The sequence below is a fragment of the Amblyraja radiata genome, chromosome 6 (genome assembly GCF_010909765.2).
Source record: "Amblyraja radiata isolate CabotCenter1 chromosome 6, sAmbRad1.1.pri, whole genome shotgun sequence".
NCBI classification, from domain to species: Eukaryota; Metazoa; Chordata; class Chondrichthyes; order Rajiformes; family Rajidae; genus Amblyraja; species Amblyraja radiata.
In genome coordinates, this window is record NC_045961.1 from 30184636 (window position 1) to 30202588 (window position 17953).

A 17953-nucleotide genomic window follows, 5' to 3' on the forward strand; every position below is an offset into this window, starting at 1 on the left:
CTCTCATATCTGCTTTCACCATCTAGAATAGAATAGAATAGAATAGAATAGCCTTTTATTGTCATCCAGACCGAAGTCTGAACGAAATTTAAGCAGTCATACATATAATACAATACAATAAAAAACAACAATAAACACATATTAACATCCACCACAGTGAGTCCACCCAACATCTCCTCACTGTGATGGAGGCAAAAGTCTTAGGGCTGCAGTCTCTTCCCTCCTCTTCTCCTTCTGCGCTGAGGCGATACCCCCCGGGCGATGTTAAAACCTGTCCTCGCGGCTCAAACACCGCGGCCCGGGGTAGTCGAAGCTGCCGCTCACCAGACCTGCTGACGCAGCCGCTGGCCCGCGGCCGAACCCCCGGTCTCAGGCCACCGCCACCAGAACTGCCGTCCCAGCCCCCGGAGCATCGTTCCAGCCCCGAGCCGGATCGCCCTCACGTGAGTACTGCCACCGTCTCAGCCTCGCGCCAGGCCGCCGCTCCTCCCTCGGGCCAGGCCGCCCCGACCGGGCGCCGCTCCTCCCTCGCGCCAGGCCGCCCCGACCGGGCACCGCTCCTCCCTCAGGCTGGGCCGCCCCGACTGGGCGCCGCTCCTCCCTCAGGCTGGGCCGCCCCGACCGGGCGCCGCTCCTCCCTCGGGCTGGGAACGCCGTACCTCCCCGAGCTCGGCTACTCCGACGGGAGCACCGTTCCTTCCTCGGGCCGGCCGTCACAGCCCCTCACGAAAGCCCTGTTCCAGCCCCGAGCCGGGCCGTCCTCACGGGAGCGAGCTCAGTGCGAGTCCTGGCGGGCTCTGCCTCCTGAGCCTCGAGGTCGCCAGCTCCGCCATTAGGCCTCAGCGCAGACGGAGGCAGAGAAGGGGAATACGACAAAAAAGTCGCATTCCCCCGCAGGGAGAGACAGCAAGCCCCGTTTCAACCCCCCCCCCCCCAAAACACAAACTAAAAACCAAAACTAGACTAACCAAAACGAAAATAAACAACCCAAAAAACACAAAACAAACAGGACTGCCACTCTCATATCTGCTTTCACCATCTCCCCTAGAGGTGCATTCCAGGCACAAACCACTCTCTGGGTAACAAAATCAACCCTACACACCTTCTGTACACTCCTCCCCTCTCACTTTAAAGCTATGTTCTTGAATCTTTGACATTACCACCCTGAGAAAGATTCTGTCTATCCTACCCTAGCAAATCTCTTCTGCATCCTCTACAAAGCCTTCACGCCCTTAAATATCGGTGAAATTAGTTCTTCCAGCCACAATAAAGAGCTATATATTAACTGAATTGTTTTTATTTATTTTATTGCACATGGTTTATTCATTTAAGATGCTATTGGAGGGTGTAGAATTAATATTAGGCTAAGTGAATATATATAAAATAACATTTTATTCAATATATGATTAACTGTGAATGTAAATAATTAGATAATTCAATGGTTCAAAAACTACATAACTCAATTGTACATTTTTAATATCAGAAGCACAATTATAAAAGATGGTTGGTACTAAATTTGACATCTCCAAAATGGGTGCAAGGATCTCAATGTGTGACTAACTCTTCGGTGTGAATCAGGCACAACTTCGTATTTCCAGCTCGTTACAGTGATTGCAATGTCCAGCTGGATCTGAATGTGCTGCTTCTAGGTTAGGGCCAATATTGTGTGAAAGTGATTCCTGTTATGGCGAGCTTCCATACTTTTTAGCCTTACGTCTTAAGGTGGCTGGCTCTGGCAGGCTTTCCTTGCGTGTAGCTGGGAGATGATGCGGAACGGTGCACAAAGAGAGCGAAGAAGTTCTATTGTTTGTTAAATATAACACTTTCTGTTTGGGTCGAAAGGTGAACAGTAGGAGAAATGCCCTGTATGCCCAAAGGAGCCAGGAGGCTCTTCAGACCAGTGTGGAAGGGAGTTGGAGGAATTAGTCCCAGAGGTCAGTTCTCGGAATCTAGAAACATGTTCTTTAATATAGTGCTGCGAGAAGTTGCAGAAGCTCATACAAGTAGTCAAAGGTAGACAAAAATGCTGGAGAAACTCAGCGGGTGAGACAGCATCTATGGAGCAAAGGAATAGGTGACGATTCGGGTCAAGATCCTAAAACGTCACCTATTCCTTCGCTCCATAGATGCTGCCTCACCTGCTGAGTTTCTCCAGCATTTTTGTCCACCTTCGATTTTTCCAGCATCTGCAGTTTTTTCTTAAACATACATTTAGTCAAATCAGCAAATTGATTTTTCAAATTTCGCATCTCACCAACTGCGCCAAGAGCATCATGTGCTGGCCGATGTACAATGCCCTTGATTTGTCATCATCACAACCTCTATCAGTCAGGATATATGGCTTACATTCAAAGGCTCCACCGTGCCCTTACTAATTTGGCACTGCAACAAGCCTCATGCCAAGTCACACGCACCAAAGACAGGCACAAAAAGCTGGAGTAACTCAGCGGGTCAGACAGCATAGCTGGAGAGTAGGAATAGGTGACATTTCGGATCGAGACCCTTCTTTAGACTGAGATTCAGAGGGAAGGGAAATCGGAGATATGGACGGTTATAGAACAAATGAATGAGAGATAGAAAACAAATTAATTAAAGGTATGCAAAAAAGTTGGCTAGGTGAAACGAGTTATACGGACGATGAAACTCACCAGGATGACAGAGAAACTAGTACGATGACTAGGGTGAGGGAGGGATGGAGAGAGAGGGGATGCAAGGGTTACTTGAAGTTAGAGACATCAATATTCATACCGCTGGGTTGTAAGCTGCCCAAACTTGCTAAGTGCCACCTCCTCAACCTTTACAGCCCCATCCCCCAAACTGATTGTACAATGTTCATTGAAATATGCCTTTCAGGGCAAGATAGAGCATAACCAGAAGCATCAGCATCTAATAGAAGAAAACAGGTAGAGAAAATGGCGCTGGCTATTATTGTAATGCCCAGTTCTGTGGCTGTGACAGTACCCTCATACCATATCCTCCACTTCACACCTACCTTTCATTAAACCAACCTCACCCTCAACCTATAGCCCCTGAGTTGTATCAACTCTACAAGATTACTCAAACTTCCATCTTTTTATTTCAGAAACCTAACAACCCAAGGTCAGGCTGCACTTGAAGCACAGAGTGCAGTTCTGGTCGCCACATTATTAAAACAAACGATTAAGCTAGAGAGGATGCCGAAAAGGTTCACAAAGATGTTGCCTTGATTTTAGGGCTTGAGTTATAAGGTTGGATGGACTAGATCTGTTTTTCCTGGAGTGAAGGAAGCAAGAGGTGACATCTTAGATGTAGGTAAAATGATGAGAGACATAGATAGAGTGGATAGCCAGTGCCTGTTTCTCCATAGCAGGGATATCTAAATCTCAAAGGTTTCCAGTGAGAGGGAGGAAATTTAAAGGGGATCTGAGGCGTACATGTTTCATACATAGTAGGCTGGATTGAGCTGCCAGAAGAGGTGCCAGCAGCAGGAACAGTAACAACATTTAAGGGGCACCTGGTAAATAATTGAATGAACAGAGGCGGCACGATGGCGCAGCTGTAGAGTTGCTGCCTTAAAGCGCCAGAGACCCTTGTTCGATCCTGACTACGGGTGCTTGTCTGTATGGAGTTTCTACGTTCTCACCGTGACTGCATGGGTTTTCCTCGGGTGCTCCGGTTTCCTCCCACATTCCAAAGACGTACAAGTTTGCAGGTTACTTGGCTTCAGTAAAGAATGTAAATTGTCCCCATTATGTAGGATAGTGCTAATGTACGGGAATCGCTAGTCATCGTGGACTCGATGGGCTGAAGGGCCTGTTTCCACACTGTATCTTTAAACTAAACTAAACTAAAACCAAAGGAAATGGAGCGATATGGAACTAATGCAGGCAAGCAGGAAGAGTACAGGTCGGATTGATAGTTGGCATAGGCTGCCTGAGAAATACAGAAATAGTAAGCAGACAGTAATGATGAAGGCATTAATTCACTCAATTTCACATGCCCCACTATCAGCTCAGATTCTCTCACCATGTAGTGGTTGGGGAAATACAACAGTATTCTGGCAATAGGAACCTGAAGGGCAACTTTTTCATCCAGAGGGTGCAGTGTATATGGAAAGTTGCCAGAGGAGGTATTTGAAGCTGGTACAATAACAACATTTAAAATGTATTTGGACAGGTACAGGGATTGGAAAGGTATGGAGGGATATGGGCGAGACACAAGCAAATGGGACTAGGTTGGATGGGGCATTTTGGTTGTCATGGATGAGTTGGGCCGAAGAGCCTTTATGCTCTCTGTGACTGATTCTATAAGCCTGAAGGATATCTTTCGATTGAAAAAGATCTCATAATATCAATGGTGAAATCTCCTTTTTTTTTTAGTTCTGTTTAGTTGTCAGTGTTCTGACAGCCAATTAGTTGGACACTATGCTTCTAGATAACAATGCTGATATCAAAGATATCAGGTTATCATTGCAGTGTGATTGACTTGAGCATTTGCAGTGGGTGTTCAGCAAACACCACTATCAATTTAGACAGAAAAATTGTGGAGTAACTCAGTGGGACAAGCAGCATCTCTGAAGAGAAGGAATGGGTTACGTTTCGGGTCGAGACCCTCATTCACACTTGACCCGAAACGTCACCCATTCCTTCTCTCCAGAGATGCTGCTTGTCCCGCTGAGTTACTCCACCATTTTGTATTTAAGAAAGAACTGCAGATGCTGGAAAGATCGAAGGTAGACAAAAATTCTGGAGAAACTCAGCGGGTGAGGCAGCATCTATGAAGAGAAGGAAATAGGCAACGTTTCCGGTTGAGACCCTTCTTCAGACTCCAGCTCTTTCCATAAACCAGCATCTGCAGTTCCTTGTGCCTCACTGTTTTATTACTGTAGTGATTCTGTTTCGACTGGGAACATCGTTAGAGGCATGATAACTGCAGATGCTGGAAAAAAATGAAGGTAGACAAAAATTCTGGAGAAACTCAGCAGGTGAGGCAGCATCTATGGAGCGAAGGAATATGTGACGTTTCGGGTCAAGTCTGAAGAAGGGCTCGACCCGAAACACCACCAATTCCTTCGCTCCGTAGATGCTGCCTCACCCGCTGAGTTTGTCCAGCATTTTTGTCCACCAGCATCTTATGTCTACCTTTGATTTAAACCAGCATCTGCAGTTCTCTCCTACAACACCATCAACTTGGTATCCATTGTGACTTGGTCCACAAATGCTTGTAATTCATCCCTTTAATGTGTGATTTTGCATTCATAACATTGATTAATTAGATGGATCATTACATAAATACATTTAAAAGAGTGAAAGAAGCTAATTAGTAAATGAACTATTTAACCACAGGGAGAATCATGTTCCTGGACTGGATGGATTGCATTTATGAATTTTAAATAAAGCTAGAGAAGGGATAAAATAGGCATCACATATAGGACCAGTGGATTGATGGCAAATAGTATAATCCTTTTTATAACAAGGCTGGAAAATATCTTGGAAATTATAGACCAGTCATCTTAACATTAGTTGTTGGAAAAAGAATGGAATCTCTACTGAAGGAGTGAATTGAAGAACATTTCAAATTCAGATTAATTTATTGCCATATACAATAGGGTGCAGTGAAATTCCTAGTCTGCATGAAACTCATAGAGGATACAATAACTATCTATAAATACAACAATGAAAGTGTCAAGAGTGTTTAATTGCCAAATGTATCGACAACAGAACAATGAAATTCTTACTTGCTGCATCTTATGATTAGCACAATCACACCCAGATAATATATAATATTCAAAAATACAATAAATTGGTAACAATAATATGAGGTAACCATAATAGTGCAAAAGAAGACAGAATCCATAGTTCAACCAAAGATACAGCCCGAGGATAGTTGCTAAGATCAGTGTTGTAGACCAGTGGTTCTCAAATGGGGGTACGCGTACCCCTGGGGGTACGTGAAGGCACTCCAGGGGGTACGTAAGATTTTAAAATATAGGCCTACATATATGTAGGCCTATATTTCTGCGCTGGTTAGGGGGTACTTGGCTGAAAAAATATTTCACAGGGGGTACATCACTGAAAAAAGGTTGAGAACCACTGTTGTAGACAATAGACAATAGGTGCAGGAGTAGGCCTTTCGGCCCTTCGAGCCAGCACTGCCATTCAATGTGATCATGGCTGATCATCCCCAATCAGTACCAATCAGTTTTCAAGACTGATGCAGGGAAGAAGCTGTGGTCACAGTTTTCATGCTCCTGTACCTTCTTAATGGTAGTAGCACAATGCTGGTGTGGGTCTTTGATAATATACATCTCCTATTGATACCTGTAATGTATGGGAGGTCAGTACCTGTGATGGACTGGGCAGTGCCTACAACCCTCTGTAGTCTCCTTCATACCTGGGTGTTTGAGTTGCCAAACCAGGCTGTGATGCAAACAATCTACACCTGTACTGTATCTGAAGAAGTTCAATAGAGTATTTATCGACATATCCAATCTCCTCAATCTTCTAAGGAAGTAAAAACGGTAGAATGAATGCAAAAACATGCAAAGAGAGCATAGTGATACAAAGGTTGTAGTGCAAACTGAGGTAGTACAAAATAAACCGGACGTGCAATAATAGAATAATTGTTTTTGTTTTCCCTTGTCCTGTTTTAGTTAATTTTAGTTTATTTAGGTTGTGTATGTGTGTGTATGTGTGTGTGTGTGTGTGTGTGTGTGTGTGTGTGTGTGTGTGTGTGTGTGTGTGGGGGGGGGGGGGGGGGACAATACATGATTACAATTTAGTAGTGCCCTCAACCTGATAGTCTAAGCCCTACATTTGCTAACTGTAAATGTAATTTTGAACATTTGTGTTTTAACAAAAATACTTAAAGCAGGAAACTGTAAACCAGTCAAAATGCTGGAATCCATGTTAAGGAAATTAGAAAATCATTGTACAATGAAGCAAAGTCAACCAGGGAATAGTTTTTAACAAATTTATTGACATTCTTGGACAAGCAAACAGATAGATGTGGTGAATTTGATTTCCGAATGTCATTAGATAAGGTCACACAGAAAAACAAATCTATATGAAATTAGTGCTTTTCAGTGAGATACTAGCATGGATGGAGAATGAGCTAACTAACAGAAAGTTGGATAATGTGGTCATGTTGATGTTGGCAAGCTGTAACTAATTGGGTTCCACGAAGATGAGTGCTGGGAACACAAAAGTCGATGATGATGATGGATGGAGTTAAGTGATTCAAGTCTAGTGAATGAAGGCTAGGAAGTGGGATTAGTCTGAAAAGCCTTTTCCACTGGACATGCCACAATGGCTGGATGATCTCCTTGTAAACTGTAAATATCTGTGTTTTGTTCAATTCGCTCAGAAAATGTAATCTGCATTCTAACAGGTCAGCAATTAATGATCATCATTCTCTGGCAAGCAATCACTTTTTGAACTACTTTTCTTGTGATATAGGTATGCTGCCCCAATATTTTGGCTCAGAAATTATACAGAAATGCAGGTATATTTCCACATTAGAATATTATAGAACTTGCTGCCCCATAGCTTCCAGTTGGTAGAGGTGTTTGGCAGGTGTTCCTTTCTATCCTCGGCCTCTTACATCCATAAGGTCATGTGATAGGAGTAGAATTAGGCCATTAGGCCCATCAAGTCTACACTGCCATTCAATCATGGCTGATCTATCTCTCTCTCCTAACCCCATTCTCCTGCCTTCTCCCCATAACATCTGACACCTGTACTAATCACGAATATATCTATTTCTGCCTTAAAAATATCCACTGACTTGGCCTCCACAGCCTTCTGTGGCAAAGAATTCCAGATTCACCACCCTCTAACTATAGAAATTTCTCCTCACCTCCCTAAAAGAACATCCTTTAATTCTTAGGCTAGGACCTCTAGTCCTGGACTCTCCGACTTGTGGAAACATCCTCTCCACATCCACTCTTTTCAAGCCTTTCACTATTCTGTACGTTTCAATGAGGTCCCCCCTCATTCTTCTATGCTCCAGCGAGTACAGGCTCAGTGCCGACAAACGCTCATCATATGTTAACGTACTCATTCCTGGGATCATTCTTGTAAACCTCCTCGCCAGCACATCCTTCCTCAGATATGGTGCCCAAATTGCTCACAATATTCCAATGTGGCCTTACCAATGCCTTATAGAGCCTCTGCATTACATCCATCTTGTGCTGTGTGTAGCAGATTTTGAGAGATGACTGAGTTATCAATGAATTGGGCTGCTATGTTCGGGTTGGTACTGATCTCCTTGAATGTCTATGGAGCTCCCATTTATCTGGACGTGCAGTGTTCCACCACATATCTAACTTGTGCACAGTTGATAGAGGAAAGGTGAGTTAGGATATAAACCTCTGAATTGTCTTGCAATCATGATATTTCTGTAGCTGGTCCAATCAATGGTTTTGGTCATTAACCAGGAATCCAGGAAAAGATACAAAGTGCTGGAATAGCTCAGTGGGTCACGTAGCATCTCTGGAGAACTTGGACATGCAACATTTTGGGTCAGGACCCTACTTCAGACTGAGGATGTTGATAGTAGTTGGTGATGGAAACCATGGTTGACATTAGAGGGTATATTTAGTGATGGCTGGGTACTAATGATGGTTTTACCATTAAAAGCCAAAAATTGACATGCTTTTGTTTAGGAAGGCCAATGCCTGGCCATGGCTTGAATGCTACTCGGCACATAACAGACTGGCTTAAATATAAACACAAAATGTTGGAGAAACTCAGCGGGACAGGCAGTATCACTGGAGAGTAGGAATGGGTGATGTTTCGGGTCGAGACCCTTCTTCTGAAATATTATCCGTTTGGGCAAGCACGGTTTCATCATCATTTGCTTTAAATTTGTGCTTACTGGAACTTCAACGTTTTTTACTATCTGCTCTGCACCTTCTGCCAAGACCTGAATCCAGCCAATTACCAGTTTGTGCAGATGTACAGCAAGAAGCTTTTATTGCGTGCTATCCAGTCAGCAAATTACAATACATGATTACAGTGTATAGATACATACCGGGTGGCGCCGTCAGCGATGGCAGCCTCGCCAACGGTCTGTCTGTCTTTTCATCTTTTTTGTTCTTTTTTGTGTGTTTAAAAAGTAAGTGTTAATGTTCTCTGGTTTGTTTTATGTGGAGGGTGGGGGGGAAACTTTTTTCTCAATCTCTTACATTGCCGGAGATGCGATTGTTTTCCGGATCGTATCTCCAGTCGCTCTGCGGCTTAACATCACGGAGCAGGCGGCCTTGCTCGAGACTGACTTTGAGCCCCACCGCGGGGCTGGGGACTTACCATCGGAGCCTGCGATACCTTGCTTGGGATCGACGCTCCAACTGCGGCCTGCAGATTCCAACATCGAGGAGCTCTCAGTCTCGGATAAAGACCGATGTCGGGATGCTCCAAAGTCAAAAGATGTTCGACCAGCCCCAACCCGGGGTCTGATCCCCGAGGCGGGGAGCTGAGATCCCCCCAATGCGGATGCTTGATCGCCCCAACGCGGAGAGCCCGATCGCCGACTACGGGAGCCAAGATCGTCCCATCAACGGAAGGCTCGAGGCCCCCGACCGCGGGAGAACAAAGAAGGGAAGAGATTGAACTCTTTTTTAGCCTTCGATCACAGTGAGGAATGTGGTGGATGTTTATGTTAAAACGTATTTTGTGTGTTTTGTTGCTTTTTATTGGTGTGACTGTGGCAAATCAAATTCCTCGTTTGTTGCAAAACATTTTTGGCTAATAAAGTGTGATTATGATGATTATTATGATTATGATAAGGGAATAACATTTAGTGCAAGGTCAAGCCAGCAATGTCAGATCAAGGATAGTCTGAGGGTCACCAATGAGATTGATAGTAGTACAGCACTGCTCTCTGGTTGTGCTAGGATGATTCAGTTGCCTGATAACAGCTGGGAAGAAACTGTATGTCTGTCATTATATTCTGCCCTTGTGCTTAAAACCACAAACTGGGATCAGGACCAAGCAAAAAAGGTTTGAAATAATATAATTGAACAAATTTTATTGAATCATTGAAATATGGATAGCATTTTTCTAAGGCAATTTATTCAACAAGGTGGCTAAAAAATGGAGGCCACATTCAGGAGTGATGGTGGCAGATGTTGACAGATAGTGAAACCTTGTGCAGGCACTGCCTTCTTCTCTTGAGGTAAGAACAAAATTAACGTACCTACCACTGGACCAAGGGTATTTTCGGCTCTGAAATGCAATTTTAGAATCGTGTATGTGGACATATTGCTCATATTACTTTCCTACTCTGTACTGAGCTTGAGGTACAATATCTTGAGAGCTATTGCAAAGCAATCCCCACAAGCTCTGAGCCTGGAGTAATCAACATGTGGAAGATCATGACCAGAGTGAAGTCTCTGCTGGTATTGCTTCTCAGCAGGGTAAACACAGATCAATCTCTGAATGCTTTTGTTGGATATTCTCACCAGACCAGAACCCATGCGCCTCTCCTTGCCTCCACTCCGTAGGGTCGGAGACCTCAGGAACTGTTGGCAATGCATCTGTTATTGACAGCAACCAGAGATGATTAAAGAAAAAAACGAGAAATTGTAAACCGAGTCTCAGCTGTAGCATTCCCTATTGGATGTAAAGAATGTTATCTCCTCACTTCAGTGCACGAAGAAAGCAGTTCTCTCCAATGAGCATATCACAACTAAGCAATCATCAAGATTCCTGCAAATTGAATAGCCCTGGGAGAGTGCAGTTAAATGCAAGATTTACTTTGCAAGATGGACATAAAGCATTAGTTGGAATGCAATGCTTCACTTTGACTGGCCCGGTGCTAAGCCAGCATCTTGTGAAGATTGGTGCCATTAAATGCATGATTTAAGAATTGCAGAATGCAGTGCAATGCATGCACTTCTATATAACCATATAACAATTACAGCACGGAAAAAAGGCCATCTCGGCCCTTCTAGTCCGTGCCGAACACTTACTCTCACCTAGTCCCATCTACCTGCACTCAGACCATAACCCTCCATTCCTTTCCCGTCCATATACCTATCCAATTTATTTTTAAATGATAAAATCGAACCTGCCTCCACCACTTCCACTGGAAGCTCATTCCACACCGCTACCACTCTCTGAGTAAAGAAGTTCCCCCTCATGTTACCCCTGAACTTTTGTCCCATAATTCTCAAATCATGTCCTCTTGTTTGAATCTTCCCTACTCTCAATGGAAAAAGCTTATCCACGTCAACTCTGTCTATCCCTCTCATAATTTTAAAGACCTCTATCAAGTCTCCCCTTAACCTTCTGCGCTCCAAAGAATAAAGACCTATCTTGTTCAACCTTTCTCTGTAACTTAGGTGCTGAAACCCAGGCAACATTCTGGTAATTCTCCTCTGTACTCTCGCTATTTTGTTGACATCTTTCCTATAATTTGGCGACCAAAATTGTACACCATACTCCAGAATTGGCCTCACCAATGCCTTGTGCAATTTTAACATTACATCCCAACTTCTATACTCAATGCTCTGATTTATAAAGGCCAGCACACCAAAAGCTTTCTTTACCACCCTATCTACATGAGATTCCACCTTCAAGGAACTATGCGCAGTTATTCCTAGATCCCTCTGTTCAACTGCATTCCTCAATTTACCATGTACGTCCTATTTTGATTTGTCCTGACAAGATGTAGCACCTCACACTTATCAGCATTAAACTCCATCTGCCATCTTTCAGCCCACTCTTCCAAATGGCCCAAATCTCTGGAGATTTTGAAAATCTACTTCATTATCCACAACACCACCTATCTTAGTATAATCTGCATACTTACTAATCCAATTTACCACACCATCATCCAGATCAGTGATGTATATGACAAACAACAGTGGACCCAACACAGATCCCTGAGGCACCCCACTAGTCACCGGCCTCCAACCTGACAAACAGTTATCCACCATTACTCTCTGGTATCTCCCATTCAGCCACTGTTGAATCCATCTTGCTACTCCACTATTAATACCCAACAATTTAACCTTCTTAACCAACCTTCCATGTGGAACCTTGTCAAAGGCCTTACTGAAGTCCATATAGACAACATCCACTGCTTTACCCTCATCAATTTCCCTAGTAACCTCTTCAGAAAATTCAAGAAGATTAGTCAAACATGACCTTCCAGGCACAAATCCATGTTGACTGTTCCTAATCAGACCCTGTTTATCCAGATGATTATATCTATTATCTCTAAGTATCCTTTCCATTAATTTGCCCACCACTGACGTCAAACTAACAGGTCTATAATTGCTAGGTTTACTCTTGGAACCCTTTTAAACAATGGAACAATATGCGCAGTACGCCAATCCTCCGGCACCATTCAAGTTTCTAATGACATTTGAAATATTTCTGTCATAGCCCCTGCTATTTCTACACTATCTTGCCTCAATATCCCAGGGAATATCCTGTCAGGACCTGGAGACTTATCCACTTTGATATATTTTTTTAAAGTGTCAGTACTTCCTCTTCTTTGATCCTCAGTTTCCATAGCTACTCTACTTGTTTCCCTTACCTCACATAATTCAATATCCTTCTCCTTGGTGAATACCGAAGAAAATAAATTGTTCAATATCTCCCCCATCTCTTTTGGTTCTGCAGATAGCTGTCCACTCTGATTCTCTAATGGACCAATTTTATCCCTCATTATCCTTTTGCTATTAATATAGCTGTAGAAACCCTTTGGATTTACTTTCACCTTAGCAACCTCATATTTCGCCAAAGCAACCTCATATTTCTTTTAGCTTTTCTAATTTCTTTCTTAAGATTCTTTTTACATTCTCAAGCACCTCATTTACTCCATGCTGCCTATAATTATTGTAGATCTCTCTCTTTTTCTGAACCAATTGTCCAATTTCCCTTGAAAACCATGGCTCTTTCCAATTATTACTCTTTCCTTTCAACCGAACAGGGACATAAAGATTCTGTACAAAAGGTCCTCAAAAAGGTCCTCACTCCTTTTAAATAATTTCGCATCTCCTCAAAGTTAGCCTTTCTCCAATCAAAAATCTCATCCCTTGGTCCAGTTCCGATCTTCTCCATAATTATATTGAAACTAATGGTATTGTGATCACTGGACCCGAAGTGCTCCCCAACACATACCTCTGCCACCTGACCTGTCTCATTTCCTAACAGGAGGTCCAGCACTGCCCCTTCTCTAGTAGGTACCTCTATGTATTGCTGCAAAAAACTATCCTGCACACATTTGACAAACTCCAAACCATCCAACCCTTTTACAGAATGTGTTTCCCAGTCTATTTGTGGAAAATTGAAATATCCCACAATTACTACCTTGTGCTTACTACTAATATCTGCTATCTCCTTACATATTTGCTCTTCCAATTCTCGCTCCCCATTAGGTGGTCTATAATACACCCCTATAAGTGTTGCCTTTCCCATTTCTCAGTTCCACCCAAATATTGTTTTTTTGTATTGTATTGTATTCAATTTATTGTCATTGTCTCAATTAGAGACAATGAAATGAATTTCCCTTACAGGCAGTATCATAAAAATAAATAAATAATAAATAATAAAACATATTAAAAATAAAATTGAATTAAAAAAAAGCACAAACACAGAAAGACCACGACACAACATAACATAAATGGCACCAAGGTGAGGAAGGCACCATAGTCCAGCCAGCCAGAAGTATGATGTTGTGGCGATTAGTGAAACATGGTTGCAGGATGGCTGTGATTGGAATCTAAATATCCCAGGATTTCGTTGCTTCAGGTGTGATAGAATTGGAGGGGCAAGATGTGGAGGTGTTGCATTGCTTGTCAGGGAAGATATTACAGCAGTGCTTTGGCAGGATAGATTAGAGCGCTCGTCTAGGGAAGTATTGTACTTCCGGTGGCGCTGGTGCCAGCAGCCTCCACCTACAGCCCGGTATCTTTTTGTTTTTTTGTTTATTTAGTTATGTTAAAGTGTGTTTTTTTGTGTTTTTATGTGGGGGAAGAGGGTACGGTGCGGGGGATACCGTACTGTATTCCTGGTGAGGACGCGACAATTACCGTATTTCCCGGCAATGAAGACGCATCCCCATTTTGAGTTGCTAAATTCTGAAAAAAAGGCTGGTGTGATATAGAATTTCTCACACTCAAAAAATGTGTGGGAGGGGGGTATGTGGGCAGAGGGGTTGTGGGGGGATGTGGGGTATGTGGGAGGGGTGTGTGGGTGGGATGTGTGGGAGAGGGATGTGTGTGTGGGCAGGGGGAGGGTTGTGAGGGGTGGAAGGAGGGGAGTGTGGGAGGGAGGGGTGTGTGCGACGGGGGTGTTGGGGTGTGGGGAAGAGAGTTGTGGGGGCAGGGAGGGAGAGATTCAGAGAAAAGACGGGGAAGAGCCATGGGGGAGTGTGCAATATTACGGGGGGGGGCAGGAACCAGCAAGGTGGACCAGAGGGGAAGGGGTTTGGGGTGCGATGGGAACTCACAGCGGGCGCTGGGCGCTTCGCCGGCCGCTTCGCCGGTCATTCTCCTCCGCACGGCTCGTGGACTCACTCAATCAGCACAGCTTGTGGACTCAGCCCCGCCTCCGGGATTTATTCTCCTTGCCCCGCCTGGTGATTAACACATTGGGTGTCGGAAGGGGCGTGACCTTCATGGTGACTGACAGGCAAGAAGACCAAACTGTTGATCTCACGATTTTTTAAACCTTCATAACTTTTGTAATATTCCACCAATCGGAACAAAACTTGGTGCGCTGGAGCAGAGGAGAACGGTGAGTAAGTTGGTGGGAAAACCCTAGCGATATAGGATACCGTTTTTGCGAAAAATTTAAAAAAACGCAAACCGGAAGAGTTTGCAAGATGAGAGTTTTAGTAATAGTATATATATCCGTAAGTCAGGCAATCATGTCCCAGGGTACGCATGTTCGGTATGTACTATATCCTGGGAAATGTGACTGCAGTTATTTGATGCAGCAGTGCACGCTGCAATCCTCTCGGCCAAGCCCATGAATATACTTTGGCAAAGCTCAATTATAGTGGACCGGATATGTTAGCAGTGTTGAGGGCTCAGAAATCTATCCTTTAACCTTAATGCCGCTTTAAAGTGAAGGCAAATGGATTTAAATATAGTCAAGTATGTCAGTACTTCTTCTTTTCACTGAACATCGAGCAGCCATTTAGTTTGTAGTAGAACACAAAGTGCTGGAGTAACTCAGACATTCAGGCAGCATCCCTGGAGGATATGGATAGGTGACGATTTGGGCTGGGATCCCTCTTTACTTTGGAGGTCCCATTTACCATTTATGCATATGAAACAATGTAAAACACAAAACACAACATCGTCAGCATTACGATGAAAATTACAGTGACATTTAGCTATATCCTTTCTGCAGCACAATAATGTGATTTATGATTTTTCATTTCTCATTGTTAAGAGTGGATATAAATATGTTTTATCTAAATCATAATCATTGCCTCCTCACTATTTGCCCTTTAATAATAGTAATAATGGATGGGATTTATATAGCGCCTTTCTAATACTCAAGGCGCTTTACATCGCATTATTCATTCACTCCTCAGTCACACTCGGTGGTGGTAAGCTACTTCTGTAGCCACAGCTGCCCTGGGGCAGACTGATGGAAGCGTGGCTGCCAATCTGCGCCTACGGCCCCTCCGACCACCACCAATCACTCACACACATTCACACACATTTACTCACAGGCAAAGGTGGGTGAAGTGTCTTGCCCAAGGACACAACGACAGTATGAACTCCAAGCGGGATTCGAACCGGCTACCTTCCGGTTGCCAGCCGAACACTTAGCCCATTGTGCCATCTGTCGTCCCTTTAGTACAGACCTGTCAGTTTCACAGGGCCAGAATTGACTACAATTGCTTATGGGCAATTATGCAATGATACTCTATTAAATGGCACCTGGACGTGGCGCCGACAGACAAGAAGCCGAAGCAAAGAAGTCGAGAGAACGGAATGGAAACGAGGCCGAAACGCCAATGAACCGAAAGAGTCCGAAGACGAAACGCCTACTAACCGAAAGGATGGGACGCCTAAATGCAAACTAACCGAAAGGGCGGGACACCTAAATCCCAAGGAACCAAAAAGCTGCGTTGCCTAAAAGCAAACTTAACGAATGGCCGCTCTGTCGAAACGCCACCGACCCGAAAGGCAGCGTCGCCTACAGGCCAAAGGACCGACTGCCGCTCAACAGAAAAGTCCAATAACGGACTTGACATTGCCGGTGGGCAGGACTTGTCAGCGAATGGTCCAGACCCCCGCGTCCATCACATCACTGTGAAGGCATGAACATTGTCCCATTGGCTTGTAGGCGACACTGCCTTTCGGGTCGGTGGCGTTTCGACAGAGCGGCCATTCGGTAAGTTTGCTTTTAGGCGACGCAGCTTTTCGGTTACTTGGGTTTTAGGCGTCCCGCCCTTTTGGTAAGTTTGCATTTAGGCATCCCGTCCTTTCGGTTAGTAGGCGTTTCATCTTTGGACTCTTTTGGTTTATTGTCGTTTCGTCCTCGTTTCCATTCCGTTCTTTGCCTTCGACTTCCTTGTTTCGGCCTCTAGTCCGTCGGTGCCACATCCGCACATGCTATTAAATAATGTCACATCTAGCCTTTTGTATTTTTAGCTTGCAGTAGCAAAAATAAACTTGAAGCTATTAAAATTGAAAATTCTGCATGGAAAATATGTTTGTTATCATGAATCTGAAATTCTCCAGCCCCCCAACCATTATTGTCCATTGACACAATGGTTTTCCTAATGCTCTTTTCTATAATACAAGGTTTCTTCTTGGGAATGAAGCTATTGTGCTACAGCAGAATTGCCTGTACAGGTCCGATGTGACATAGTCCAATATTTCTGGAGACTGGGAAGGTGAACACCTAAATGGTGTGGACCATGGTAATACTGACATATGCTTGGATTTTCACGTTTGGCATAGGTGCTCATAAATGCAATCGATGACCATACAGTAAATAAAAAAAATTCCACTTTTAACCTGCAGCCCCAGATGGATAGTATATTACAACTGCACGTATTTGTTCAAATGATAGTGTGTTATTGCTTAAACCTTTTCAGTTTTACAGGCTAAATTTTCCCAAATATGACATAAATTAGATTTCATGTTTAAGAACAAACTGCAGATGCTGGAAAAATCGAAGGTAGACAAAAATGCTGGATTCGCTCCATAGATGCTGCCTCACCCGCTGAGTTTCTCCAGCATTTTTGTCTACCTTGAATTAGATTTCAGTGTTATGTCAGCAGTAGCATTGGGGTGCACTTGCAATTCATTATGATCCTGATGTGGGTGTAATAAGGCATAACTGACAGGAATAAATGAAAAGTAAAAATCAGTTATATTCATGCTACCAGAAAATGAGACGTGCACTTTTAGTGGGTGTTTTAAATGACAGAGTGAGCTTACATCAGTTAGCGGAGGGAAGTTTCATTTCCGTGTTTTAAAGATGATATGATGTAGAGTTCATCTTTAAATGCAGACCCATTTTTTTAAACTAATTCTGTCTTTCATAAAGTGACCCGTGAAGCTTCAAATCACGTTGAAGATCCTTATAAAATTGTCAGGAGCACAAAACACAATGGTCGAGGTGAGCTGAGAGCTCAACTCTTTCATTTACTCAACCTCCTTCATAGATAACCTGCTAAGCAATTCCTTTTCCAATTTCCACCACCACTTGTCCTGCTTATTAATAGGGATGAAAATCCTGCACGCAATTGATATGCATTGTGCGGAAGAGGTTGTCCCTGCTAATAATTTTAGCAGGGGGGTTGTGTTTGCAATCTCACCCACATCCTCCATCTCATTTTAAATATTGGCCACGCTCTCAGAACAGGCACTGTTTTACCTCATGGTTGTCATTTCATGAAGTTTGGATCTGTTAGTAAGTTGTCAGAGAGCATAGAAATACGAATAGAGGTGTGCTTAAGAATCAGTTTTGGATTGGTCTCAGCTAGAGCA

The 17953-nt window shown here is 43.6% G+C and overlaps 1 protein-coding gene across 1 annotated transcript in view; it reads left to right on the forward strand.

The window, feature by feature from the left end:
* slc36a4 (solute carrier family 36 member 4) overlaps positions 1-17953 on the forward strand; it is a 290588-nt gene that overhangs the window by 259329 nt on the left and 13306 nt on the right. The window lies entirely within an intron of this gene.